This window comes from Trachypithecus francoisi, unplaced genomic scaffold (assembly GCF_009764315.1).
Source record: "Trachypithecus francoisi isolate TF-2019V2 unplaced genomic scaffold, Tfra_2.0 Lachesis_group2, whole genome shotgun sequence".
Classification (NCBI taxonomy): Eukaryota; Metazoa; Chordata; class Mammalia; order Primates; family Cercopithecidae; genus Trachypithecus; species Trachypithecus francoisi.
Window position 1 is genome coordinate 122300043 of NW_022681465.1, and position 26946 is coordinate 122326988.

The window sequence follows — 26946 nt, forward strand, 5'->3', positions numbered from 1 at the left end:
GCATGATCTCGGCTCACTGCAGCCTCCGCCTTGCAGGTTCAAGCGATTCTCCTGCCTCAGCCTCCTGAGTAGCTTGGATTACAGGCACACACCACCACGTCCAGCCAATTTTTGTATTTTTAGTGGAGGTGGGGTTTCACTATGTTGGCCAGGCTGGTCTCGAACACCTGACCTCATGATTCACCCGCCTCGGCCTCCCAAAGTGCTGGGATTACAGGCATGAACCACCGTGCCCGACCCCTTTTTTAATGATCAGTGGAACCATTTTCTTCTCCCTCCTATCTGTTATTGAGATACTTACTCTGTGTTGGAATCTGGCTCAAGTTCCCCATTTTCTGCAGGTCTTTCTCCCTTAGAGCTATCTCCCCACTCCTACCTTGCCTTCCTATTATGATTTGACAGTGAATCCTGTATCACCTGGCTGACAGATCTTAATGATGACCCTGGCCATTTAGCAACTAAGCCTCATACCATGCGCCAGGCATCATACAAGGTTGTTGCCCTAACTCCATTGTATCCTTACAGCAGCCTGGAAAGGTAAGGGGAGCCAGGCCCAGTGAGGTTACCTGACTTCATTAAAGCCCCACTCATAAGAATCTGGGGCTGGGAATGGTGTGAGCTCTGTCTGACCCCAAAGCTCTGAACACGGATGCTTTGACTCCTGGTGTGTTCAGTGCTGTTGGATAACTTTGCACACATGCTTGTCTGGTTTTGATAATTAGGGAATATGCTCTGCAGGCAAGAAGCTCACATTTCTTTGTGTCCCCGTGGCATCTGGCACAGCACTTTTCACCCAGAAGACCTGCATGACTGTGTGTTGTTTGAGAGGTCTGAGCGGCTCATGTTCACTTTGTACTGACAGCCTAGAGACAGGAAGGAAAGGAACTTCTCCTCCTGCTGTAAGGGGAACATGGCAGTACACAGCGCATCTCAAACTCTCTGCATCCCAGTCTCCTGGAGGGCTTGTTAAAACAAATCGCTAAACCTACCCCACAGTTTCTGAGTCGGTGGTTCTGCATGGGGCTGGATAATTTGCACATATACCAAGATCCCAGCAGGTCTTGGACCCCACTTTGAGGATGGCTGTCATATTGAGAAGTACAACCCAAATTCAAATCCCATCTCTGTGGCTTACTGACTGACCACAGGGAAGTTTCTAGAACTCTCAAGGATCCAGTAGCACCCTCTGTAATGAAAGCAGAATAACATCAACAAGTTGTTGTGAAAATTAACTGAATATCCCATATATACGTAGTATTTCTTTACCAAATACAGATACAGCACTTCATATGTGCTAGACACATGTTGGCACCCTTTACAAATATGAACTTACTTAATTCTCATAGCAAGGCTAGGTGGTAGTGCCTCTGTTTTCTTCCTTGTACAGAGAAGGGGCCTGAAGCCCAGAGATGGTCTGTGACTCGCCCAGGGTCACCCAGCTAGAAAGTCTGCAGAGCTGGGCTATAATCCAGACAGCATGGCTCCTGAGGCCACATCCTCAGCTGCCACAGTAGACAGTACCTGGCCTGTCTCTTCCCCGTTCCCAGGTTACACTAAGAAGGGGCCCTACAAAAGGGCAGGGAGATTATTTTTCTAGTTGATAGGCAGGTTAAACATACATGACAAAAAAAAAAGACTGTTTTATGACCACAGCTTTGAAACCACATGCTTGGCCTCCCTTCTGATATCAATATAGTCAGCCGGGAGTGACTGTTTCTCTTTAAACATCTCTGGCACCGAGGTTTATCATTGCTCAAGAGGATGGTACTTTAAAGAGGCCTTCAGGCTGAAGGAGTGGAGGCGGCACGATGCGGGTCAGTAATAAAAGTGAAGAGAGATTTGCAGCTCCCCTATGGAGGGCCTCAGGAGTCTAGCCAGCAGGCGGGTACAGAGCCTCGGCCCAAGGAAGGGGCAGTGATGGACAGGGTGGGAGGGGAGCAAATAGTTTCAGCGTGGCCGAGTAACTGAAGCTGAGAGGGCAGGCAGTGGGAGAATTCCAGCTATGTCATGGGAAATGGCTATGGCCAGGGCTCTGATTAGCGGCTGACCACAAATCCGCTGGGACCCTGCCAGGGGTCAGGAGACTGGGGCATCGCCGGGATGCCAAATGGTATGCCGTATTTCATTGTCAGAGAAGGAGGAGGCAATTTTAACTGTTATCCCTAGATGTGAGTGCTGGCACTGCCAGGAGCTGAGAGCTGGGTGGGGACGTATGTAGGAGTGAGAGAGAAGCTAGAAAAATCCGCTTTTCATTCCAAGGAACAACATAGAGGAAAGACCAAGCCATGCCGCTGGGGATTCGCATCATCTCAAAGCTTTTTTGGCCACCATCTCTGAAGTCTTTCTGCCCTTTTTTCGTTTCTCTGCAAGGTGAGACATCAAAGTCTCCCATTGCCATGTTAGAGAGCTAAAAGGGAAATGCTGACCTGGATCCCTCAAAGCGTAGGTGGATGGAACAATGGGGCTTCTGGGAGAATGGGCTTCACGTGGTTTGCTTGTTTGACATCTTTGGCTTGGAGCTGAGCAATGAAATGTGGAAAAAATCAACTTTGAAAGTAAATGAGCTCAGTGCCCAGCTCACACTGGGGATGCTGGGAGGGTTAGGGTTGTATCACTTAATTCATTCCTCTAGCTTATCTCAAGTCCTGGCACCATGAGGCTTTTATAAATGTTTGTTGAGTGAATGAGGGGACTGATTGATTAATTGCTTAATTATGTCCAAAAGGATGATAAATTCAAAAAGAATCTTGGCTAACTCTTTAGAAATGCTTGATGAATTAAAGATTTTTCTGAACTCATCATGGCCCCATGTGACTGTGAAAGGAAGCCTTTCACCCAGGCTAAGAGGAACGGACAAGTCTCTTTTTTCTTAGGTATTTCACTGGATTTCATTTACAATGTAAAGTTAATAGCCTAGACCTTAAAGTTAGACAAGTCAGGTTCACACTAGGCAGATGAGATGTGTGACCTTGGGCAAGTCACTTAACTTCTCTGAGCAGTAATTTTCTCATTATAAAAGGAAGATAATAGTAGTGTCTTGTTCCTTAGACCATTAAAATAATCTCTCTGAATGGCATGGCACCGTGATAGACATGTAATAGCCTTCAGTAAGTACAACTCTTTGGGATCAGTGAGGATTAAGTTCAACTAAAGGAACATAAAACCCCTTAGTAATGGCTTAAACAAAGTAGAGATTTATTTTTCTCTATGAATCTACAATTAGGAAATCTATAGTTGGTATAGTAGTTCTGCTCTACCAAGTGCTCAGAGGCCCAGGTTGATTAGCTTTTTGTTCTATTATCCCTATGTTGTGGCCTTATCCCAGTAGTCTAAGTTGGAATGGCAACCATTATATACATTTTCTAAGAGGCAGAATGAAGGAAAAACAAAAAAATGGGAAAGAGTATGTGCTGGTTGCATTTTAAGGGAAGTAGCCATGTAGCACTTTTGCTTATATCACATTAGCATATAGTTGGGTCATGCTTTTTGTTTTTGTTTTTGTTTTTTTTGAGACAGAGTCTTGCTCTGTCACCCAGGCTAGAGTGCAGTGGTGTGATCTGGGCTCACTGCAAGCTCCGCCTCCTAGGTTCATGCCATTCTTCTGCCTCAGCCTCCCGAGTAGCTAGGCCTACAGGCGCCTGCCACCACGCGTGGCTAATATTTTTATATTTTTAGTAGAGACAGGCTTTCACCGTGTTAGCCAGGATGATCTCGATCTGCTGACCTCATGATCCGCCCACCTCAGCCTCCCAAAGTTCTGGGATTACAGGCATGAGCCACCGTGCCTGGCCTGGGTCATGCTTTTCTAAAAACTCTACCAGTCTCTGTTTTGTTGTTGTTGTTGTTGTTTTGTTTTGTTTTGTTTTTTTGAGATGGAGTTTCGCTCTTGTTGCCCAAGCTGGAGTGCAATGGCACTCTCAGCTCACTGCAACCTCTACCTCCCAGGTTGAAACCATTCTCTTGCCTCAGCCTCCTGAGTAGTTGGGATTACAGGCATGTGCCACCATGCCCAGCTAATTTTTGTATTATTAGTAGAGACAAGATTTCTCCATATTGGTCAGGCTGGTTTTGAACTCTCGACCTCAGGTGATCTACCTACTTTGGCCTCCCAAAGCGCTGGGATTACAGGCATGAGCCACCACACCCAGCCTCAGTCTCTGTTTTTTAATTGGTATATTTAGGCCATTTACATTTAATGTAATTATTGGAATGCTAAGTTTGCCATTTTATTTTTTGTTTTCTGTTTGTTCTGTTTTTAGTTTCCTTGTTTTCTTGTGGGTTACAAGAACATTTTTTAGAATTCCATTTTGATTTATTTATAGGTTTTTGATTCTCTTTTTGTATAGCATTTTTAGTAGTGTCTCTAGGTATTACATATGCATAACTTACCACATTCTACTGGTGTTGACAATTTACTAGTTAAACTGAAGTGTAGAAACCTCACTTCCCTTTATGTTCCTTTACCCTCCCCTATTACAATACAGTTGTCTTAAATATTTCTACATAAATTGAAAAACGACACCAGATAGTGTTACAATTTTTGCTTTAATCACCAAACATAATTTAGGAAATTTAAGAAGGAAATATATTTTCCCATATTTTTGCTCTTTCCATTGTTCTTCCTTTTTCTGAATATTCTAATAGTCATTTCTTTTTGTTTAGAGGATTTTTTTTTTTTAGCCTTCTTTTAGGGGCCATCTGCTAGTGACAAATTTTCTTAGTTTCCTTTCATCTGAGAATTTCTTGATTTTCCCTTCATTCCAAAGGATATTTTTGGCTGGATATAGAATTCTGGGTTGACAGATCTTTTCTTTCAGCCCTTGGAAAGAAATTGTGTCACTTCCTTCTGGACTTCATGGTTTCTGATGAGAAATATGCAGTCATTGGAATTCTTTTTCCCCAGTAGGTAAGTCAGTCAAGTATCGTTTCTCTCTTGCTGGTTTCAAGATTTTGTTTTTTCCAGAAATTTTTCTATGATGTGTCTTGGCATAGATTTCTCTGGATTTATCCAATTTGGGATCTTCTTACCTTGTTTAATCTGTAGGTTTCTTTTTCCAAATTTAGAAATGTCTCAACCATTATTTCTTCATGTATTTTTTAAGCCTCATCCTTTCTCTCCCTCTTCTTCTTGATATCTGATTATACAGGTGTTCGATCCCTGGGGCTCTGTTCATTTTTTGTTTTAATTCTGTTTTATCTCTGTTATTCAGGTTGAGTAATTTTTATTGTTCTACACTCAGTTTTACTGTGGAACAAACCCATTCATTGAATGTTTTATTTTGGCTATTTTTTCCTGAAATTTTCATTTCGTTCTTTTTTCTTTGTTTTTTTTGCTGAAACATTCTAGTATTTCATTTGTATCAAACATGTTCCTTATCGTTCATAAAAACATTTGTAACATGGGTGTTTTAAAATCCAAATTAGTGGTGGCATCTTTTGATTGTCATTTCTCATCCAAGTTGATTTTTTCTTATTCACAGCACGATGAGTGGTTTTCTATTGGAACTGGACATTTTGAGTATTATGTTATGAGACTCTGGATCTTATTAAATCTTCTATTTTAGCTGGCTTTTGATACTGCTCTGACATGGGAAGGGAGGCATTGCATTGTTATTGCCAGATAGGGGTGGAAATCCAAATTCTCTACTTGGCCTCCACTGATACCTTGGGGAGAGGGGATCTTTGTTACTGCTGAGTAGGTGTGGGAATTTCAGCTCTTCACTGGGTGTCTGTTGATACCACCTGGCTGGGAGGGCAAGCATGCCTTATTACTATTTCCCACATGGCCTCCCAACACCTCAGGGCAGAAGGGGCAGGAGTGGCCTCTTTACTGCTGCGTGCTGGTGAAAGTACTGACTTTCCATAGAACTCCTCTGACGTCACTCCCACGATTATGTCACAGGGGAGGGGCACCTTTTATCTGTTGCCAAGTGGGCATGGAAGGCCAGCCACTCCTCACAGTCTCTGCTGACATTGTATTGAGGGATTTCTGCTGACATTGTTTGGAGGGACTTCATCACTCCTCAGCAAAGTTCAAAGTCCCAGCTCCCTACTTAGCCTTCTCTGATACTACCCCAGCAGGGGCTTGGGGTACTTTGTCTAGGCTCCCTATTCAGCCAGTGCTGGTGGAGGTTGGGGGTGCAGATTTTATTTTTGTGTGTGGTATCTCATTAGAGTCAAGTGATTATTGTGTTCAGTTTTTCTGTTTACTAAGCTGCCAGGTTGGAGACATATGAAGCAAAAGGAAAACCCAGAGAACTCACTACCATCTGTGTCATTCCTCAGGTCCCAAGTCCCTTGCCAGCCTGCCTTCTGCTCTCCTGCCTTTGAGAGTTTTCTGGTGTTTGTTTTGTATAATGCTCAGGGCTTTAAATTCAACTCAGTGTGATGAATAAGCAAAAGCCCATCTATACCATCCTTCCAGAAGTGGAAGTCCTCTAGGATAGCTTTTTATGTATATCATCAGGTACCTCAATGGTTCTGACAGAGCAGACTTGAGCCACCTGGTGGTTTGCATCATCGTTTGCTCATGTATGATTACCTTTCAATCTCTTAGTGAGTATTTTTAATGATACTGCCTGGTGCCCATCAGTAATGAGGTAGAAGATGCTCTCCATCAAGGGGAGAAAACAGCCCAGACAGGGCAGGAAATGAGCATAGATGTGCCTTCCCATCTCCACAGCCAGGGAATACTTCTCCTGCAGATCCTAGGACCAGCCTTCTGGAACAGGAGGACTATTGACAGGCTGAGAGTTCACTTGTCAGATTAGCCATTGGGGGTGAGAGATCAATCAGGGAATGCTTCATTAGGGTCATAAAGGCCATTAAAGAGGATGTTACTTGGCCCTGTGCACGTGTGCATGTATACTGTGGCTTTCTGGGAGGCATCTATCTTAGAGGAAAAAGTATTTTCAGAGGCTTCCCTTTACCCCACTGTATTGATTTTTCACTCTTTGGCAGAAGGGAATGAGATAGGATGCAAGTTGTTGGTTTTCTCTTACCAGTTAGGAGAATGACTTGAGTATCTTATAGTAGTGAGCCTGACATTCCCCAGAATGTTTCCTGAGGCTTCTATGGGGTCAGAAATTAATACGTTTTCATGATCACATTTCAAACACATTTGAGAAATACTAGGTTAAAATAAGTAAAATAACTTACTGTGGAATCTTTGAAGAACCTTTAATGTGCTGATGTACATTGTAAATCTTCAGTGTTTTTCAACTTCAACCCAGCGTGGATCCATTTTGTTATGGAGCACTGCTCTCTTGACTGGTGTCCTGAAGAGGCAGCTTGTGGGATGTGCTGCTGTAGGCGAGGTTGAGCAGTTCATACGTTGAAGAGAAGGAGTAGTGGTGGCCCTTCTAACCAGGGTGCACAGGCAACTTCTCTTCCTATCTGTGGCCACTTCTGTCCCTTTAGAAAAGATAAAGCCAATTTACATTTGTGACTTGGAGAATTGGAGGGCTATGCCTTAGTCAGATCCATGTCCCCTGCAAACCGTTACTTCAAAGGAAAGGAAAGGCCTCAGAGTTCTGCCTTGGGTTTTCTCCAAAGAGCCAAGTTCCCCAAGTTATCCAGAAGTATAGACTCACTGCAGTGAGCAAAGACTCAGGCTCATATTTTCTGTCTACCTTCTCCCGGTCCCAGCCCTGTATCTACGTTAGAATTGAGATCTCTTTGTATTTGGGGATCTTTTGCTCCAAGTGCTTTGATTTTTACCTAGGACAAAACGTTTATACCTTTAGCAGCTTGTGGGGCAGTGGGGTTTTCAATAAATTAATTTCAGATCCAAATTGTGCATGATGTTGAATTATGTAAACGTGACTTAGGCCAGGAGAAAGGCTTGGATCACTATCAGCTGCAGACACCGAGGTGTTGACAGTGGTTGGAACAGTCTTGCTTTGTCCGAGTAGGAATGCAGCCTCCAAAAGCTGACTGTTGATAGGGAAGACTTCAGTGTATTGTCCTTCTGTTGAGGAAAATATGTGGATTTGCTTGGCAAATTGGCCCTTATCTGACTCATGGACACAGGGTTGATTGGCTCAAACACTAGCTGCTGATGCGAGGTTACCAAAAACTGCAACTTCTTGTGCACATTGTCATTACTTTAACCAGGTCTTGGTGAAGGTGGTAAGACAAAATGACTGTCTTCAACTTTGTCATCCTATTTGATTCTTAGAGCTGACTTTTAGATGATTCCTTCTGTTAATGTTCCTGAGGAAAGCATTCTTTTTACCATGAGATATAGTCCAAAGATGGGTTGGTCTGAGATTGCTTTGAAGGTTAATTTGGAAAAGCCTCAATGAGCTTATAACATTCAAGAAGAAAGTTCTGCTGATGATGCTTATTTTCTTTTTTTTTTTTTTTTTTTTTTTGAGACGGAGTCTCGCTCTGTCGCCCGGGCTGGAGTGCAGTGGCCGGATCTCAGCTCACTGCAAGCTCCGCCTCCCGGGTTTACGCCATTCTCCTGCCTCAGACTCCCGAGCAGCTGGGACTACAGGTGCCAGCCACCTCGCCTGGCTAGCTTTTTTTGTATTTTTTTTTTTTTTTTTTAGTAGAGAACGGGGTTTCACCATATTAGCCAGGATGGTCTCGATCTCCTGACCTCGTGATCCGCCCGTCTCGGCCTCCCAAAGTGCTGGGATTAAGGCTTGAGCCACCGCGCCCGGCCACTACATATTCCAAAATAAGTTTTAGAATTCCTGAATGTCCACACCACACAATAACTAACATTTATAGTGCACTTAAGAAGTACCAAGCATTGTGCTAGCCTTTATATTCATTACAAATTTACATTCATCACAAATTTAATTCCCTCAATAATTCCATGAAGCTATCTTGACTTTATTAATGAGGAATAAGGTGATTGAGGAACATGTTCAAGTTTGCACAGCCAATGGAGCTCTGGGGCTGGGGTTTGACCCAGAGCCTATACTGTTAACGCAACAGTCCCTCTCTCGGGGAACACCTGAGCATGGCCTTGTTCTCAGTGATGAGATGTGTCTGCCAGGCAGGAGCTGGACCTAGAGCCCTAGGACTAGGCAGAAGGGGCAGAGAGTCATGCCCACCTATAGGATGGCAGCAGGCAGAACTCAGGAAGTACGGGGTATGGCCAAGGAGCCAGCAGCATAGGGAAGTACAATTAGAAGTAATAGAAGCAGAACAAAATGATGGAAACATTAAGAGTCTGTGTTACCCAGAGCTCTTAAAAGGCTGGCAGCAGCAGAGGAGCCCGTCAAGGTTACAGCTGGGTGGGTGGGGTTCAGAGTAGGACCCCATGAATGAACTTGAACTAAGTGGCCAAGTAGTTCACCTTGATGGAGTCTGGCTGAAGGAAGACATCTGCAGCCAATAACCAGAACTAGAGTTCAAGGAGAGACTGGGCACTGAAGGCAAAAATTGAGCTAAAGGAAAGGGTTAGAATCAGAGTCAAAGCAGCATTCATGTTGGAGAGTCCCGGCCTGCAAGGCAGAAATCCCAAGATCCCCTCTGCCCAAGAGATAATTAACTTCTTGTGCTGATTTAGGACAAGCCCTTCAGGCAGACTACAAGCAGTCTGTGCCTGATGTTCAGCCTGTCCTGGAGCCAAAGAGAAAACGCAGGCCTGCATGTTTAAGAAAAGCCAAGGATCTGAGTATTGTCTGACAGTCTGTTTGTAGAGACAATACGACAGCAAACTTGGGTTTTGCAATAGCACTTTGCTGCTCAAATAAAATACAGTCCACTGCCACAGTTTACAGGTTGTAATATTTGTTAAGCGAATTCAAATTCTGCAGAAGCACCTGAGAACTACCCAATATGCTTTCCATTGCTGTGTGAAGCCTGAGAATTGCACAGGGAAGTTGTGGATTTCAAGGGTTGTTCAGGGAGAGAAAATCGTTACTTGTCCATTTGCCAAATATTGGGAATTTAAGTCAAAGCAGCAGGTGTGGGGTGGGGGTGGGGTGGGGCTGGGAATTCCTCCTGCCCTCCCCATTGGCCCAGATGGAGTGAGGGGTGGGCAGCATAGCTTGATTTGAGGCAACTTGTCAATATCCTGCTGTGCATTCTGAACTTGGCCCACATCAGCCAAAGTGATGTCTTATCCAGACACACACTATGGGAAATGTGAACTGGATTGAAATCAGAGCAGGGATGACTGTGGGGACATTCAGAGCCTTCTGAAGGTATTTTTAGAATGCTTTTAACCTGAAAAAGGGAAAGTGCCACCCTTCTGGAGACCATAGAGCTGAGAATGACTCACAGCAAAACCAGGCTATACTTAATTTAGGGGAAGCCCCCTTCGGCTGCTTCCTTGGGTCCAGGTGGGAGTGCCTGTTCTTAGGCTCTGGGAATGTCACATACAGGGGTAGGTGTCGTTACAGCCCCTCACTCTCTGAGTCTGAAACCAGGACACTCACAGTGTCAGGGAAGGAAATAATTATTCCCTATATTTCTGAGTACTGTTTACAAAACACATGGACAAATTTTCTATCACTGATGGTACTGGATATACTGGGCAGACCTGCTGTCTTCCACTTTTCTGATGAGGATCTTGACATTCACCATGTGACACGCCCACACAGCTCTAGAGTAGACTCTCAGCCACTATACTTGCCTGTAAGCCAGAAAGGTACATGTGGTCAAAATTACCCTGCAAAATGCTGCAAGTCATCCCCCCAAGGCGGTGCCCAGACACTTTGCCCCGGAAGAGCTGGAAGAGATTAGTTCCTTCAGTGGACTACCAGCCACATTCAGTGGACTTACATTTAGAGGTCAAGTTTCTTAATACTCAGCCTGCTGAGACGCATACATGCGGGAAATGTGCAGGAGCTGAGGGATCCGCAGGTTCGAGTCTCCCCTTCCATGCTCACTGCCGGTATTTGCTTTCTGAGTGATGTGGCAGGTGACCATTTCAGTTGTTGATTTTCTTTCTTCTTTGTGAGAAATGCACATAGTTGAATCTGCTCAATTTAAATTTATGTGTGCTGTGGTTTTCCTGGAAGTTACAGAGCAAGCATTTGAGCCAAGGCCCCCTGACTTCAAACCTGGGGCTCTTTGTACCATAATCACATGGCCCCTCTGGGTCCAGTGTTGCCTGGTCAAGGAAATATTCATCTATTAACATTTCAGCCATAATAATAAAAATGATGATGACGATGATGTCAACAGCAAGTATGGAGATCTCATTTTGTGCTAAGTGTTGCACAAGCTTTATTCGGTTTGCTTTTCAAACAACACCTTGAGACAGGTGCTCTGATCATCTGCATTTCATAGATGGGAAACTAAGGCAGAATGATTGAACAGGGTTGCTCAGCTTGTAAGAGGCAGGGGCAGGATTTGAACTCAGATTTGGCATCTCCGTGGCCTTCACCGCTTTGTCCTTCTGCTTCTTTATCTTTTCCTGACCACTGAGGGATGTGCTCACTTACTTAGTGAGGAAGGCGGGCCTTTCAGAGGCTGAAAGGAGCCGACCCTAGTACTTTACAGCTCTGGGCTCTCTGGCTTGCTCTGATCATGAGCCTGGGAAGTTAGTAGCAAATGGCCCAGTCATCTCACTAAATAAAGTTTCCAAGAAAGATGACACTGATGCCAAGTGAACAGGCAGCCAGCACCTCTTCTCCCAGGGCTGACAAAGTGCTCAAATTCTTTCTTCTGTATTCTCAAGGAAGCTCATTTGGGTCCCTGACAGGAGGGTTGTCCCAGCATTGATTTTTCTTCCTGCCAAAGCTGTTATTCCAGGCTGGCTTTTAAAGTGAGTTAGCTCTTTGGAGTGCTCTGCTTTCAGTGAGGCGATTAGAACACAGTCCCAGTGGTACTATGGATGGAGCCCAGAGAAGTCTCAGAAATGAGGGCAGGAGGTTTGATCCCAATAAAAGGGGAAGCAGGACCACTCAGGGTGGAGGGAAATACACTCCCAGGCAGCAATGGGCTGCAAATGATGCATTTAATGAAATGGCCACCTGCTGTGCTGAGAGAGAGATGGCCAAGGCAAGGCAAGGAATCGCTTGCTCAGTGGGAAGCAGGGGGTGGTCACTGCTTCTGTTTCAAACATCGATCCTGGTGTCCCTTACACTTCTCTTCTGTGTTCCAGCCCTGATTCCTGAACTGCCACCTGGATCCCAAGTCCCAAGTTGTATTTTTGGAATTTTTTTTTCCTCCCTACTAGATCCTTCTTACTTGGAAGTCCAGCTGCAGAGAGCTTAGGACCCCCTTTCATAGAGTCGGAAAAGGTTTGAGTTTTGATCTCTTCAAATTACTGGAGAATTAATTTTACCAGCTGTTTCCAGTATCTCCCGCATGAGATCAAATTACTGATTCCCAAGCTACATGTAAGGGTGGGTTTTTAAAGATGATGAGTAATTTACAGAGTGAAGGCTGGATCCTGCTCCATATCCCCAGATCCTTTGGAGACCAGTAGATAAGACCTCTCTTATGCAGATGTGAACTCTTGTTCAAGGTCTTGTTCAGGGTCACAATGTTTTAGTATTGACACACAGCAGGAGGCAGTTTACCTGACTCTGAAGTCAGCCTTTCACCTCCTTCATCCTGGTGCCTCCAAAAGGCAAAGAGGGGCCAGAGCCATTAAAACAGACATTACTGCTCCATTACTCCATTCAAAGTCTGTACATCCCTATATGAGGTAAGGGTGTGTGTGTGTGTGTGTGTGTGTGTGTGTGTGTGTGTGAAGTAGAATGGGGAATTGTTCCTCGATCCTAGTCTGGGACAGAGACCATTTTTATTTCCTTATTTAGACCTTTGTTTAGGCCCAAGTGTTCTGCATGTCTCAGAGAACCTGCACAGCCTCACAGCTTTATCCTTATCTTATTTTATATTTAACCTCATTAGTAGCCAGTTTGGACCTGGCCTGGACCAGATCATGATGGCAGGCACACAAGGCATCTGTGATGTTTATCTCTGCCATGAAGTGCCTGGTGTAGTAATTAACTTAGAGATCTTGACTACAACAGGATATTAGGGGTTGGAGCAGAGAGCAGATTCAGAAAAATCCTTGCTAATTTGCAGAGGTCTTCATAAAACAGAAACTAATTGTTTGTTGATTTGTTGCTCATATAAGGCATATTTATAATATCCAATTGCACATCAAAATGTAATGGTGTAAAGAGCCTGGTTTTGGCATCTAACGTCCGGGGTTGAAATCCCACACACTGGCCGTGTGATGCTGGACAAGTTATTTTATCTGCCAGAACCTCGATGTCTTCATCTGTAAAACAGGAATGATCAAATGAGAATTAAAGGAGATACGCAGTAGTAGCACTTGACATATTTCCTGGCATGGAGGGAAGTCAACAAAAGTAGGGGGTCTCATCTAGCATGCTGCAGCCATCTCATGCCATCACATCCGCTGTGTCTACAGCTTCGATTCTGCTGAAGTAAGGACCAGATAACATTGACCATCTCACCTGACTCAGGAGAGAAGAATCTGTTGGAATTCGGTCATGAGTGTGTGCCCTAAGATTGTCCTAGTTTGGGACACTATTGTGTAACCAGATTTTAAAAACCATTTTACATTATTCATACCCTTGATCTTTCAAGTTGTGGAACATCAGTTGCCTCCTCTTCACTTTCACCAGTGTTCACAAAAGTAGTTAAACGGTGGTCCTCTTTCCCCTCCCGGTTTCTTTGGTTCTATGGATTTGTGCTGATAACCACTAGAGGGTGCGCCAGGGGTCTCTGGAGTCTGGGTCTCTTACTAATGGGTTTGTAAAGTCAAAAGGCAATCATTGCAGAGCCCTCAGAGGTGAAGAGCCAGAATGTAGTGCAGATCCTGGAACAGAATTTTAGAGCTGGAATTAATTAATCAAGGAGAATTACCACAAGATTAAAAAAAAAAAAAAAAAAGCTCATGTTGTGTTCTCTCATAAGTTTAGGCTGTATCTTCTTTTCTAACAAGAAGGTTTACAATAAGTTTACCCCCGAACGATCATTGACTACAAAATGCCTTTTTATAAGCAATCAAATAGAATCTGTTAGTGTCATTTCCTCTTAATTTGTCATGCAATTAGTGTGTGATTAGAATTTCCTAGGCTGTTTCTTCTGTTTTAGGAGATCGGACTAGCTTGTGGCCATGGACTTTAGAGTTAAGGAGATCTGACTTTCAAATCTCACTTTCCTCCACTTAATAGCTCTGTAGCTTTTGGCGGGTCATGCAGGCTTTCTGTCTCTGTTTTCTCCTCGATAAAATGGGAATAACCATACTGCTTTAAAGGACTTCTGTGAATAGTAGATGTACATTGAGCACAACGTCTGGGATAAGGTTTTCCAATAAATGGCAGGTATTGTGATTTTTTTTTTTAAGTGACGCTGTCACAAACATCACTGATTTGTCTTGGAGAACAGTTTATGACTTCTAGGATATAATTAAATGTGTCAGCTCCACTACTGTTTAAATTTTATCCACTCCATTTCCTTGTTAAACATTTATTACATTATTTAAGGAATATACTTTTTATATTGAGCACCAATGCCAAATCACAATTAGTAACAATTTTTATACAACACATAACCAAGGTCAGGGATTATTTATGTGAGATGACAGCCACAGAACAATGTGCAAAGAAAATATTATGCCTGCTTGGCCATTCCTAACATTTCAAGTCAAGGTGTTGCATTTAATTACTCTCTAGAAGGTTTAATCTCAGACTTATTAAAAGCATGATTTTGTGAAGGCAAACAAACAGCTCTGCTAGCAGCACCAAACATGTTTATTCCAAATAGTTAATTAGATTGTGTCAGTTCCTGCCCTGGAGCTTTCAGGCTATTCTGTTTTTCTACCCGTGTGGACATTTTGTCATCATCATTCATTTTTATTTCCTCTTCGGCCTTTTAAAAAGAGCTCTGAGCAGCAGCCCAAGCATGTGCATAGTTGGAGCATTTTGCAAAGTTAAATTGGCTAAATATGGGCCCAGCATTGGCTGCTGGGACCATCTACATTTTTCAAAACCCATTGAGGTTTTCCAGGGGCATCAAAACAAACATGAAAAATTCTGACCCTGAACATAAGCAGCAATAGTGACTGAGGCCTGGATTACTCTGGAAGGGCTTGGAGCTGCATGGAAGGGAGGACCTTCGATTGGAACCTGGTACATGGAGATACGATGGCTGACTTCCAAAGCTGCTAACCCACACCTCTTCTTTCCCTGACCTGCAAAAATGGACAGGAACGTATCTGCTTGGAATCTTTCTCTAAGAAGGAAAGGGGGTTTCCTTTTGGCTTCAGGCGTACAGGGCGCCAACCAAGGAAGGGGAAGAGAGAAGACGGAGGAAAAGGGAAAGGCACAGAGCTCTGTTTTCATGGCAGTAGGTGGAATGGTGAGAGAGTCAACACCAGCAGGGTTTTACTTCTTAGACAGTTAGGGCCCAGGGATACTTGATAGCTGGCGCAGGCTGCACCAGACACCCTCTACTGAAAAGCAGGAGGCCCCTGGTATCTCCATACTCTCATCCTGGCCCTCTTCAGTTGGATTAGAGAGAAAGGGGCAGAGGGCCAAGAACTCTCAGATCAGCCCAGAGAAAGATAAATACTTGCATGTCAATACTAATGATAAAACCACCTAACCTTGTGGATAGTGCTGTAATGTACAAAGTACCATCAAGCATTGATTTATGGCCAGGCACAGTGGCTCATGCCTGTAATCCCAGCACTTTGGGAGGCACAGACGGGCGGATCACGAGATCAGGAGATGGAGACCATCCTGGCTAACACGGTGAAATGCTGTCTGTATTAAAAATTAGCCGGGCATGGTGGCATGTGCCTGTAGTCACAGCTGCTCGGGAGGCTGAGGCAGGAGAGTTGCTTGAACCCGGGAGGTGGAGGTTGTAGTGAGCTGATACCGCGCCACTGCACTCCAGCCTGGGCAAGAGAGTGAGACTCCATCTCAAAATATTTTTAAAACATTTAAAATATTGATTTATGTGTTTGTCAAAGTCCTACTATGTGCCAGACCCTCTGACATTTTTTCTGATGTGTGGCGGGAACAAATTTGGTGAAAGGCGTGTCTACCCAAAGATGTATCTAGCCTCAGAAGTTACCCTGTGCTGGGCCCACTGTAGAGGCTGCGTAGGAGTATCAGATATGGTTGCATCTTCAAGGAGCTGTCAATCCAATATGACAGATAATAACAATTGGCATTTAGCGAGCACTTACTGTGAGCCAGACACTAGGCTAAGTAGTTTTCTTGTGTTAACTGCAGACCACACTATGAGATAGGCACAGTCATTGTCTCCATTCTACAGACGAGGAAACTTAAGGCACAAAGAAGCTAAGCAGCTTGTCCACATTCACACAGCTAGTAAGTGGCAGCTTCAGGATTCTGCTGCATAAAAAGATAATTGGTTGGTACCATGCATTTAAAAAACGTTCTTGTAAATATCAGCTAGGCAAATATATGTGCCAGATGAGGCCTAAAAGCCCTCAGGATTATATAGATTTGAAGGAAGAAGGGGGGCCCTGTGAGCTGGGTGTTTGGCACAGGTGTCAACTCTGGGGGTGTGTCACTTGGGTTTGGAAGAGCTTAGACAAGCAGGGAGAGCACCCTGGTGGATGAGAGGTGTGCAGGTGGCAGTGGAGGCAGGAGGAGCCAGGTGATCTGAGCAGATGGATAACAGAGAAGGGGGTGTGGAGGTCAGAAGGGATGGCTAGAGCCAGCTAGCTGGCTTGTGAAGGGCCTTGAACTTCAAGTCATTGTCATCAAACCAGAACCAGGGGAAATGAAGTGATGAAAGCCCTGCAGCTGATGGAATCCCTGGAGGCATCAGGCTCCGTCAGGGCAGCAGATTCCCTTGTTTGAAAGAAAAAACCGCCGTTAGTTAACGGGACCATGGGCCAAACACTGAGTAATGTTTTATTTTGCAACATCACCGGCCTATGCTTAAGGGGGAATATGTTTTGTGGTTAAGAACAAATACCTTGCAGCCTGGCTACCGGGTTAGTGTTCTTGTTTTGCCACTTATTAATTGCATGTCCTTAGAGAAGTGACTCAACCTATCTGTGCCTCAGTTTCTTCTCAGTACTGTAAAATGGAGTGATATTAATAATACATTCCTCATGAGGTTCTTGTAAGAATCAAAAGTGCCTGGCATGTGATAGGATCTCAGTATGTGTTAGCTATTATTTTTTTTGTTTTTTTGAGACAGAGTCTTGCTCTGTTGCCCAGGCTGGAGTGGAGTGGTGCAATCTCAGCTTACTGCAACCTCCACCTCCTGGGTTCAAGTGATTCTCCTGCCTCAGCCTCCCGAGTAGCTGGGACTAAAGGTGTGTGCGCCACCACGCCTGGCTAAATTTTGTATTTTTAGTAGAGACGGGGTTTCACCATGTTGGCCAGGCTGGTCTCAAGCTCCTGACCTCAGGCCGTCTGTCCACCTTGGCCTCCCAAAGTGCTGGGATTATGGGTGTGAGCCACTGTGCCTAGCCAGTATGTGTTAGCTGTTATTGTTGTTGTTGATATGTTATCATCTTCAGCTTTGAGACTTGAGCCCAGAAGCTGGCAGGAATAGGTTATTACTCTGCATGTATGAGTATGCAGTTTTATCCATACAGAGCATCCCTCTCTGTTTCTTAGCCATCTGAGGTCATTAGCCCTGCTAACGGGTGACAAGGAGCCCAATGAATGTGGCTGGGCCCCTTAGCTATAAAGAACTTAATTGTAGCTGATTTACTAGAAGGCTAATAACGTAGGTGTGCTTCCTTTTACATGGAGAGCCTCATTAAGTGGAGGTCTGTGGGGTTTGCCTGCAGCTTTGGACATCTCTAGCATCTGCACATGTATACCTTAGAAGCAGCATTGACCTGGGAAGAAACTGACATGCCCTGCGCTGTCTCTACCGGAAAGGCCCCTGTCCTCAGCAGACCTAGTGGGCATCAGGCAATAATAAATTGTGTTTCCTCTCTAGTCCAGGAGACAGGAAGCTCCAAATTGGACTCTAATTAACTCTGAAGAAACAATGGGTTTCTCCAGAGCCGAGCAATTCTGGTCAGGTCTAAGGAGGTGTCACGCAGCCTTGGAAAATAATTACAACCATAATGACGATGCCTCCAAAGTCGGGCTCCTGATGATGCACCTCTAACAAACATGTGTTTCTCCTTCCTCACAAGGTTCACTGCCCTTAATTGCTACCCTCCTTCATTAAGGGGCAATTAATTTTGTGACTTGGTTTAAAACGGCAGTAATTATAAGGTGAGGACAAAAAGCCCATGGTTAAACATAATCAGGCTGGATGTAAAAGGTGCTCCCTAGCAGATTAAGGAAGGAGGGAGGGAAGGAGCTTGCATTGTCCCAGGCAGGCCACATTTTACGTCTTGCTGTTTCTTTTCTCAATTCATAGCTGCCTCTGCTGTTGCAGGGTAGGGCTTGGGACAAAGCCCATCTTTTTCTGCCCAGATCGCAGGACTTTGTGTCTTGTGGGTCTTGGGTTTTGAGGTCTTGGCCATTATGCATTCTCCTGCCATGGAAGTCAGCCAGAAGGCCTGGACTGAGTTCAGTGGCCCAGAGCCTTGGGTGGTGGACATGGCTTCCCGAAGAGACCAGACCCTTCCTGAGGATTCTCATGTTAGGGCCACTTTTTATTTCAGTGTCATTCTAAACACACTTTCCATCATTCACTTATTTGTCAAACATTTATTGAGAGCATCTAGACCCTGTGCTAGACACTTGGGATGAAATGGTGAGCATGACAAGCATGTTCCATGCCTTTAAGAGTTTATACTCAGATGGGAGAGCTGGATGTTAATGAAGCAATAACCCAAATAAGTAATTAGAAGCAGTGAAACATTTCCGAAAGGAAAAGTACAGAGACTACGGGAACGTAAAGCAGGGGCCATGAAAGTAGTGAGGAAAGATGGCTCCAACAAAGGGACCTGGGGACGGAGATCAGGAGTGGAACTCAGCAAGGTAAACATGGGAGGGAAGGAGCATTCTAATCCTAGGGAAGAACATGTACAAGGACCCTGAGACAGGAATGAGTGTGACCTTCAAAGATTGGAAAATAAACGGCACAGAGCTGGGCGAGGTGAGTGTCATGAGACAGTGGGAAGAAGCAGAGATACCATAATGGCCCTCATTTTTCCCATCCGTAAAATAAAAGTGGTATCCCCTTGTCTCGTCTACACCATGGAGATTTTACCATGCACCTTGATTTTCTCTTACAGTACAGTCAAAGCTGGAATCATAGTCCTTAACTTACACTACCTATTGGCAGTGTGAGAGACTAGGATATGCTACTCTGATATTTCTGTATCTTCTCTCCACTTTTTGCCATGGACCCATGTGACTCTGCCCATTGTGAGTGCTTTCTCACTTTCTCTCTCCCTGATACCTGTTAATGAATGCATCACACACACATGTGCATACATACTGTTTTTTTTTTCTTCTTCTTCTTTTTCCGGCTCTGTCACCCAGGCTGGAGTGCAATGGCACGATCTAAGCTCACTGCAATTCCACCTCCCGGGTTCAAGTGATTCTCAGGCCTCAGCCTCCTGAGTAGGTGGGATTACAGGCATGCACCACAATTCCCGGCTAATTTTTTGTATTTTTTAGTAGAGACAGGTTTTCGCCATGTTGCCAGGCTGGTCTTGAACTCCTGACCTCAGGTCATCTGCCCACCTCGGCCTCCCGAAGTGCTGGGATTACAGGCGTGAGCCCCTGCAGCTGGCCAATGCATACATACTGTTTATGCAAACAAAGTTGAAATCATACTGCAGCAATATAGTGTCGGGGTTAGGGCATCGACTTTGGTGTCAGATTGAGTTTATATCCTAGCTACACTAACCTTTAGCCACATAACCTTAATGAAAGTATTTAATCTCTTTAAAAATCAGTTTCTACATCTGCAAAAGGAAGGTGAGATTGTCTATCGGTGGTATTTAGATTAAATGACATTCCATGGAATGCCCTTAGCAAACTGTAAATCCTGAATAAATAGTAACAATTACATTGTTATTACTGAATGGTATGGTACAATATTTAGCACCTAGTAGATGCTAAATTAATGATGTTATAGTTACTAAACGTTTCATAATCTGCTTTTCAGCCGAACATAGTATTAATAAATTTCTTTGGGTTAAAGTGGCAGAGACACAACTTACATTAAAAATAGGAACTTACTGGCTATTAGGATCCACCCTCCTTTCCTCTCTGCTTCTTTTTGCATCTCAGCATCATTCTTCCTGGGGCAGGTGGGCTCCCTTCACATAGCAAGAAAGGTGGCCTCTGGCAGCGCCAAAGACATATTCTTCTATTACTGACCAACCTGGAAAGAAACATTCTCTTTCAGCTCCAATTTGAACAATCTCCATCATAGATTATTGACTCAGCTTGGAGCACATACCTGTCATGTGGACCAATTACTGTGGCCAAGACCTGAGTTGGAGCTATTGACAGTCCCCACCTCAGGTTGGAGTGAGGAGTAGGTGTCGGGGTAGGAACAGGTTTTCCCATTGAGGGTGGTAAGGTCTAGCAGAGTCACGAACATTAGCGAAATCCCCCATTTAGAGCTTATATCCAGAGTGTAGCACAGGCTCACCCTATGGGTTCTGTTGACTCAGCTCGGCCAGCAGTGCAAGTGCCAGGGTTGGCGCACCATAGTTTGACTTGGAACCTCGTCGTTCCAGGAGTCCCAGTTTATACTCACAGTCTTAGAGCTAATGAACTGCTTTGCTATTTCACTCTGTCTCTGGGCTGAATCCAGTGGGCAGTGACCCAACACCCGAGTGATTTGTGGGCCTGAAGGAAGAGGGGAGAAGCTGATTATGGAGTCAGCAATTACTCTGCCCAAGCCCCTGCCTGGCAGGGCCTTATCTTTATTTATAGCTGGCTGAGCTACCCAGAGCCCTGTTTTTACCCTTGAGTGACTAGCGCACTGCAGTTTTAGTTCATAAAACAGTTTGTTTATAACCCTTAACGGATTCTGTTTTATTAAAAGAGAAGGCTCCATCCAGAGTATAAATAAAGTTAACTAGTTGAGTTTTAGCTTCTATTCACAGTGAATATGCAACGGATGGGAAATCGCCATGGAATTATGCACCCTCATGATCTGACTTTATTAAAAAAAAAAAAAAAATCTTAAAGGTCTCTGAGGCCTCAGGCCTGGACAAAACCTTTTCAAAGATGGGGAGGTGGCAAGGCAAGAGGCAGAATTAAGATCCTAAAATCAGCTTTGCTGCAGTGGATTTGTTTTAAGTTTCGTTTTGTTTTTGTTTATTTGTGGGGCAATGTCATAGTCAGTATGTCTTTGTGTATAGTTCCATGATTTGGAGGGTCATGTCGGGGTAGACTTAATTCTATTTCTATTCTACTTTGAGGGAGAAAGGATCCCCAAATAAAGGGAATAGTGAAAGCTTCTTGGAACAGGTGGCATCGAGCTGAGTCTTGAAGGATAGGTCAGATTCTGATCAATACAGGAGCAAAAAGAAAGGAAAAAACTTAAGTTGGGTTTATGGTGGTGGGAAAAGGAGTTGTTTTGGATATGGCAAGAGGATCAGTCTGCATAGGGCATGAAGATGACAAGATGCAGTTGGATTCAAGGATAGGGTTCTACTGTAGGGTGATGGCCAGATTTAAATAGTTTTATATTTAATTTAGAAGGCAGTGAGGAACCACTGAGGTTTTGAGTGGGAGAGGGGTATGGTTGGTCTAAACTTTGGCCTGCATGATTCTTTTTTGAGACAGCGTCTCTCAGTGTGTGACCCATGTTGGAATGCAACCGCATGATCATGGCTCACTGCAGCCTCGACCTCCTAGACTCAAAAGATTCTCCCCTCAGCCTCCTGAGAAGTTGGGGCTACAGGCACACAGCCATGCCCAGCTATTTTTTTCTCTCTTTGTAGAGACAGGATCTCACTATATTGTCCAGGCTGGTCTCAAACTCCTGGCCTCAAGTGATCCTCTTGCCTCAGGCTCCCAAAGTTTAAGGATTACAAGTGGATGTGAGCCACTGTGCCTGACTGCTTGCATGATTCTTTTTTTTTTTTTTTGAGATGGAATTTTCACTCCTGTTGCCCAGGCTGGAGTGCAATGGTGCAATCTCACTGCAACCTCCACCTCCCAGATACAAGCAATTCTCCTGCCTCACCCTCTGAATAGCTGGGACTATAGGCACACACCACCATGCCTGGCTAATTTTTTTTTTTTTTTTTTTTTCATTTTTAGTAGGGATGGGGTTTCACCATGTTGGCCAGACTGGTCTTGAACTCCTGACCTTGTGATCTGCCTACCTTGGCCTCCCAAAGTGCTGTGATTATAGACATGAGGCACCATGCCTGGCCCCAGAGCTCCTTATGAACAGACCTTGACTCCATCCCCAGCTGCCTGTGCCACTTGCCCATCGTCGGAACTTTATTTTAGCATTCCCTGGACTGTTGCTTCCCAGTCAGCTTTGGTTCAAGGGCCCTGCAGAGATTCCTCCACCAGGAAGAAGGACCCATTTCTGGCTGTGATGAAGGCCTTGGAGAGGTGGCAGCAGGCCAGCCCACCCCTCCCTACTGAGGCATGTTAGTTGCACTTACAGTGTTTGAGCTGCGGTTAATATATCAATATTTGCTCGGGAGGGTATCTGGCACAGAACAGGTTCCTGGGACGCTGGCAGATAGATTGCTTTCTCTTGTAGCATTCTTCAGTGGCATTCTGTTTTGGCAGGGATGGAGGGGGTTACTAGCTGCTGACAAGAGTGGAAAAGGAGCCCCCATTCTTCCCAGAAGTGCCTCAGTCTCACAGTTTGGCCCTGTATGATGTTGTCAGTGCCTCATGTTCCTTCCGTCACTATTTCCTGGTATATTTCACTCATTGCAACTTTTCTGGAATTCTGTTCCTTATACCCATGTTTTCTTTTGATTGCTCAACTGGGAGCCCCTGGAGAGTGGGCTAGTGCTAGAAGGAGTAGAGCTTAGTAGCTGAGAGTGTGGGGCTAGGATCAGATGGCCTGAGATGAATCCTGCTCTTGCTGGCTAGCTGTGTACCCCGGGCATGCTCCCTGACCTCTTGATGTTTCAGAAGTCTGAGCAATTAGGATGATGATGATGATGGAAAAGCTGTAAGGATTAGATAACGTCACACATACAAAGTAGTTTGCAAAAACTTGATGCATAGTAAATGCTCAATAAATGTTCCATTTTGTTAATCACCATTCTTCTCATTTAATAAATAGTGCTTCTTGGATCCTTTGGCCTACCCTAAGTTTCTTGAGGGCAAGGACCAAACCTTGTATTTTTCTGTAGTTCTTCTGTTTCTAAGAGCACAGTGCTAGGTACACAAGAAAGGCTTCCTACAACTTTAGGACTCTGAGAGAACAATCTTACCTCCAAGGCTGGTGCTCATGGCACTGGGTAGTAGTACCCAGGGAGAAATCACTAGTGACGGAGGACTTGTCTCCAGGCTTGAGACATGCTGGTGAAAAATGAGGAAAAGAACTGTGATCACTTCAGGAAGCTGAGAAAAGAGGGTCTGGGCCTGGAGAAGGTCTCCAAGAAAGGCTGGAGCAGTGGGGCTGGATGTGGACGGCAGTGGTCCATGGCCGTCAATCGTGAGCAACCTCTTAGGATAGTCCTGGAGCTTTCAAGTGATCACTTTAAAACTTAGAACAGTTTGATATGATAATGTCATGATAATGTCATGATCATATCAATGCCATGATAATGTCACTTAGGGCATTTTCATTGTGAAGCACTTGCTTGACTTGCAAGTCAGAGATTGTGGGATACCCAGAATGTGGTGCTGGATATGCCATGCAAGTGTGCTATGCATGAGGGCACGAGATAGCACGAGTGGAACCACAGAAGAGAGAACAGGCAAGGCCTGCAGTGCCATGGGGCAAGTTCTATCCCAGACATCAGGACAGAGCAGTTGCAATGTGGGAACTTCACATGTGCCAGCCTCTGACATAAGCATTTTCTGGACATTATCTCATTTAATCTTCCCAGTAGTTCTATAAGGCAGATGTCTTAGGTTATTCTCCCAGAGGCAGAACCTGAACCAGGGATTCCTGTGCAAGTGATTTGTGGAGGAAGTGCTCCAGGGGAAAAGGGTTAAAGAAATGGGGGAAGCAGGAAAACACAGGGGAGGAAGCCTAGCAGATATATGGTTGCAGAAAAAGTCTAGCCTTAGCCTGATACCACAGGAGGACCCATGTGAATGGCACCACAAATCTGTTCTCACTTGAGGCAAGGGGGCAGGGCTTCTGTTCTCTTTTGTCAACCAGTCATTGGCTGTAGGTTACATCACCCAGGACAGGGTGGGGTATAAGTCCCATGCATTTATGGGAGAGTTCCCATGTTGCAAGGACTGTATTGAGCTGTTAGCCAAACTTCACAGCAGCCGCAGTCAAATGCACCAACCCAGAAAAGGGGAATTGGGTGGTGTACCAACAGCATCTGCTGCTATTGCCCCATTTTCCAGATGAGGAAACTGAGGCCTAGAGTGTTTCTGTAATTGGCCCACAGATGTGCTGAGCCAGGATTCAAACCCAGGCATCTATCTTGATAGCCTTTGGTCTTGCATGACTCCCTTCTCTGTTAAATCACTTGTCCCACTCAGGGGCCAGGTGAGAACTAGTAAATGAGAGAGAGGTGAGACAAGGGCCCAGGAGTCCCGGAGATGAGGAAAACATCATAAAAGGAGCCCACGGGTCATCTAGGCTGCTGTGGTGTGACCAACTCATCCTGCTTTGTGAGGGACTATGTGTTTGGCACTGAAAGTCTCACATCGTGGGAACCCCATCAGTCCTTGGCAAATGGGGGTAGTTGTTCACACTAGGCTTCTGGGTGGGAGCAAGGCAAGGATGTGAGGGTCTCTGTGGCCCTAATGTGGCACTGTGTGAGGTGGCTTAAAGGTAATCAGAGTTGTCATTCTCCAGGGCACCAAAGTCAGAGACACCTAGGCAAGTGGCCATTTGGGGGATGTGGGTGAAGGGAAGTAAGCCAGGAAAAGCCCGTCAGGAGGGTATCCTGGCCAGGAACTGAGCAGAGAAGGTGGTCTGAGATCCAGGGTGGGCTAATGAGAGGAGAGATTTGCATTGATAGGAGAAGGCAAGTGGGATAAGTTACCAGACCCCTGAGGCCTCCTCAGGGAGCTTGCCAGAAATAGATACCCTTCCCCTGAAGCAAGCTGTTTGTGTGTGTGTGTGTGGTGTGTGTGTGTGTGTGTGTGTGTGTCTATAGAGATAGAAAGAGAAGAGGAGGAGATTGAGAGAGAGAAGGGGAGAATGAACATTGGACTCCAATGAGGAAATGTTCAAGTAAGTTCCTATCCCATCCATAAAGTTGGGCAAGGTAAAGTGTGTTCCTGTGCTTCTGAAAGGCCTGATTGTCCAAATCTGAGCAGTCTTCCACAGCAGACCTGTCATGAGAAGCTATCAGGAAGTCCACAGTTAAGAAGCTCATGCATAATCATACTTGCCCTTGGTGAAGTTTTCTGGGTAAGAGACAAAGAGACTGGCCAGGTGTGGTGGCTCACTCCTATAATCCTAACATTTTGGGGGGTCAAGGCAGGAGGATCACTTGAGTCCAGGAGTTCAAGGCCAGCCTGGGCAAAATAGGGAGACCCCATCTCTATTTTTAAAAATTAGCATAGGAAAGAAACACACAGGGTGGCTAGGATCTGAAGTCCAGAGGCCTAAAAGCAAAAGTGGGTCCCAGATCCCCAACTCATACACACTCCCCACCCCCCAAACACACACAACCTCTTCCTAGCCAGAAGAATACCCTGGCCCGTTCTCCAATGGGAAAGACAAATCCAGGCCCTTAATGAGGCATTAGGCTTGTTTTTAGGAGTTGAAAGATGGAGCCAGAGGTCACCAAGTATAACCTTCATGATGGTCAGGTTAGCGGTTTCCGCCATAGCCTTGTTGACACGTCATCCAACCTGACCCTCGACACGAGTATTGTTTCCTGCCATTTCTGGAGCAAGGTTGGTCAAGGGACCATTCACAGTCACAGGAGTGGTAACAGCAAAGTTCTGGCCACCATCTCCTCTCTGTCCGGAGTAGAGGAGCTGCTGTGCTTAGTGGCAGGAGGCCTTTGTGAGGGAGTGGCTAGGGCTCAGCTGTGTGGGTCTGTGGGAGATGTTGGGAAACACCCACCCTTTAATGGGCAGGGTAGCAGGCACTTATAAAAGGCAATGCCCTGACTCCCTTTTATTTAAGAGTCTTTAGAATCACCACTGCTCTTTCAGTCTCGTAGTTCATGCTACTTTTTCTTAAGTTTCCCATGTTGATGGAAAGTACTGAAAAGCCCACGATTTTTGAGGCCTGATCTGGAGAGGCGATTGTCCCCCTCCCCTCAAGCTGGCTTCTGACTGTGATGTCCAGTCTAGCTCCTATTTGGTAGGAAAAGAGAGAAACAACTTTATTTCTACCTCTCCCCTTCTGGTTTTCTGACCTGTTTCCTTATGTTCAAGAGACTGTCCTAGGAGGTTGCAGGGTTGGAAAAGAAGACAGGAGTTTGTGTATCCGTGTCTGTGATATAAAGAAGTGATCTGTAATGTGAGGGGTGGTAAAGACAGGATGAGATGGTGACATTTTCTTCTGTGTACCAAGGCTGTGGCCTAAAGGTTCTTCTAAGGCTCCTCCGGGGCAAAGAGTGATTCTATCCTACTTAGAAAAACCTTACTGGCCTACCGTTGGTGGTGAAGGGGTTGTGGGGAGAAGGATCCTAGAAGGCCAAGGCTGGAAGCAAGTTTAGAGCCCATGGAGATTGCCTAGTTCTGTCATTTTCCAGCTTCCAGTGTTTTGCGACTTTCTGATTTTGTGTGTGTGTGTGTCCCACAGAAAAAGATATGTATAATTTATATCATGACTCAGGAAACAAAAGCATATATAAATACTGGAAGAGGAGTGTCATGAAACGATAATTGTCCTCACTACCAGTGATAAAAGGCATGACTGGTGGTGAGGATAAGTATCGTTTCTATGTTCCTGATAGTTTCTGTGCTATTTCATGTTTTGCAAGTATTTGTCCTG

The 26946-nt window shown here is 44.9% G+C and overlaps 1 protein-coding gene and 1 long non-coding RNA gene across 3 annotated transcripts in view; both read left to right on the top strand.

The window, feature by feature from the left end:
- Window positions 1-26946, top strand: part of SLIT3 (slit guidance ligand 3) — a 645016-nt gene that overhangs the window by 139876 nt on the left and 478194 nt on the right. The gene's annotated exons all lie outside the window — the stretch shown is intronic.
- The window catches only part of LOC117065489, a 41205-nt gene continuing 15981 nt past the window's right edge, over window positions 1723-26946 (top strand). Inside the window, exon 1 of the long non-coding RNA XR_004429943.1 lies at window positions 1723-1814. This is a non-coding gene — a long non-coding RNA (uncharacterized LOC117065489). The remainder of the gene's footprint in view (window positions 1815-26946) is intronic.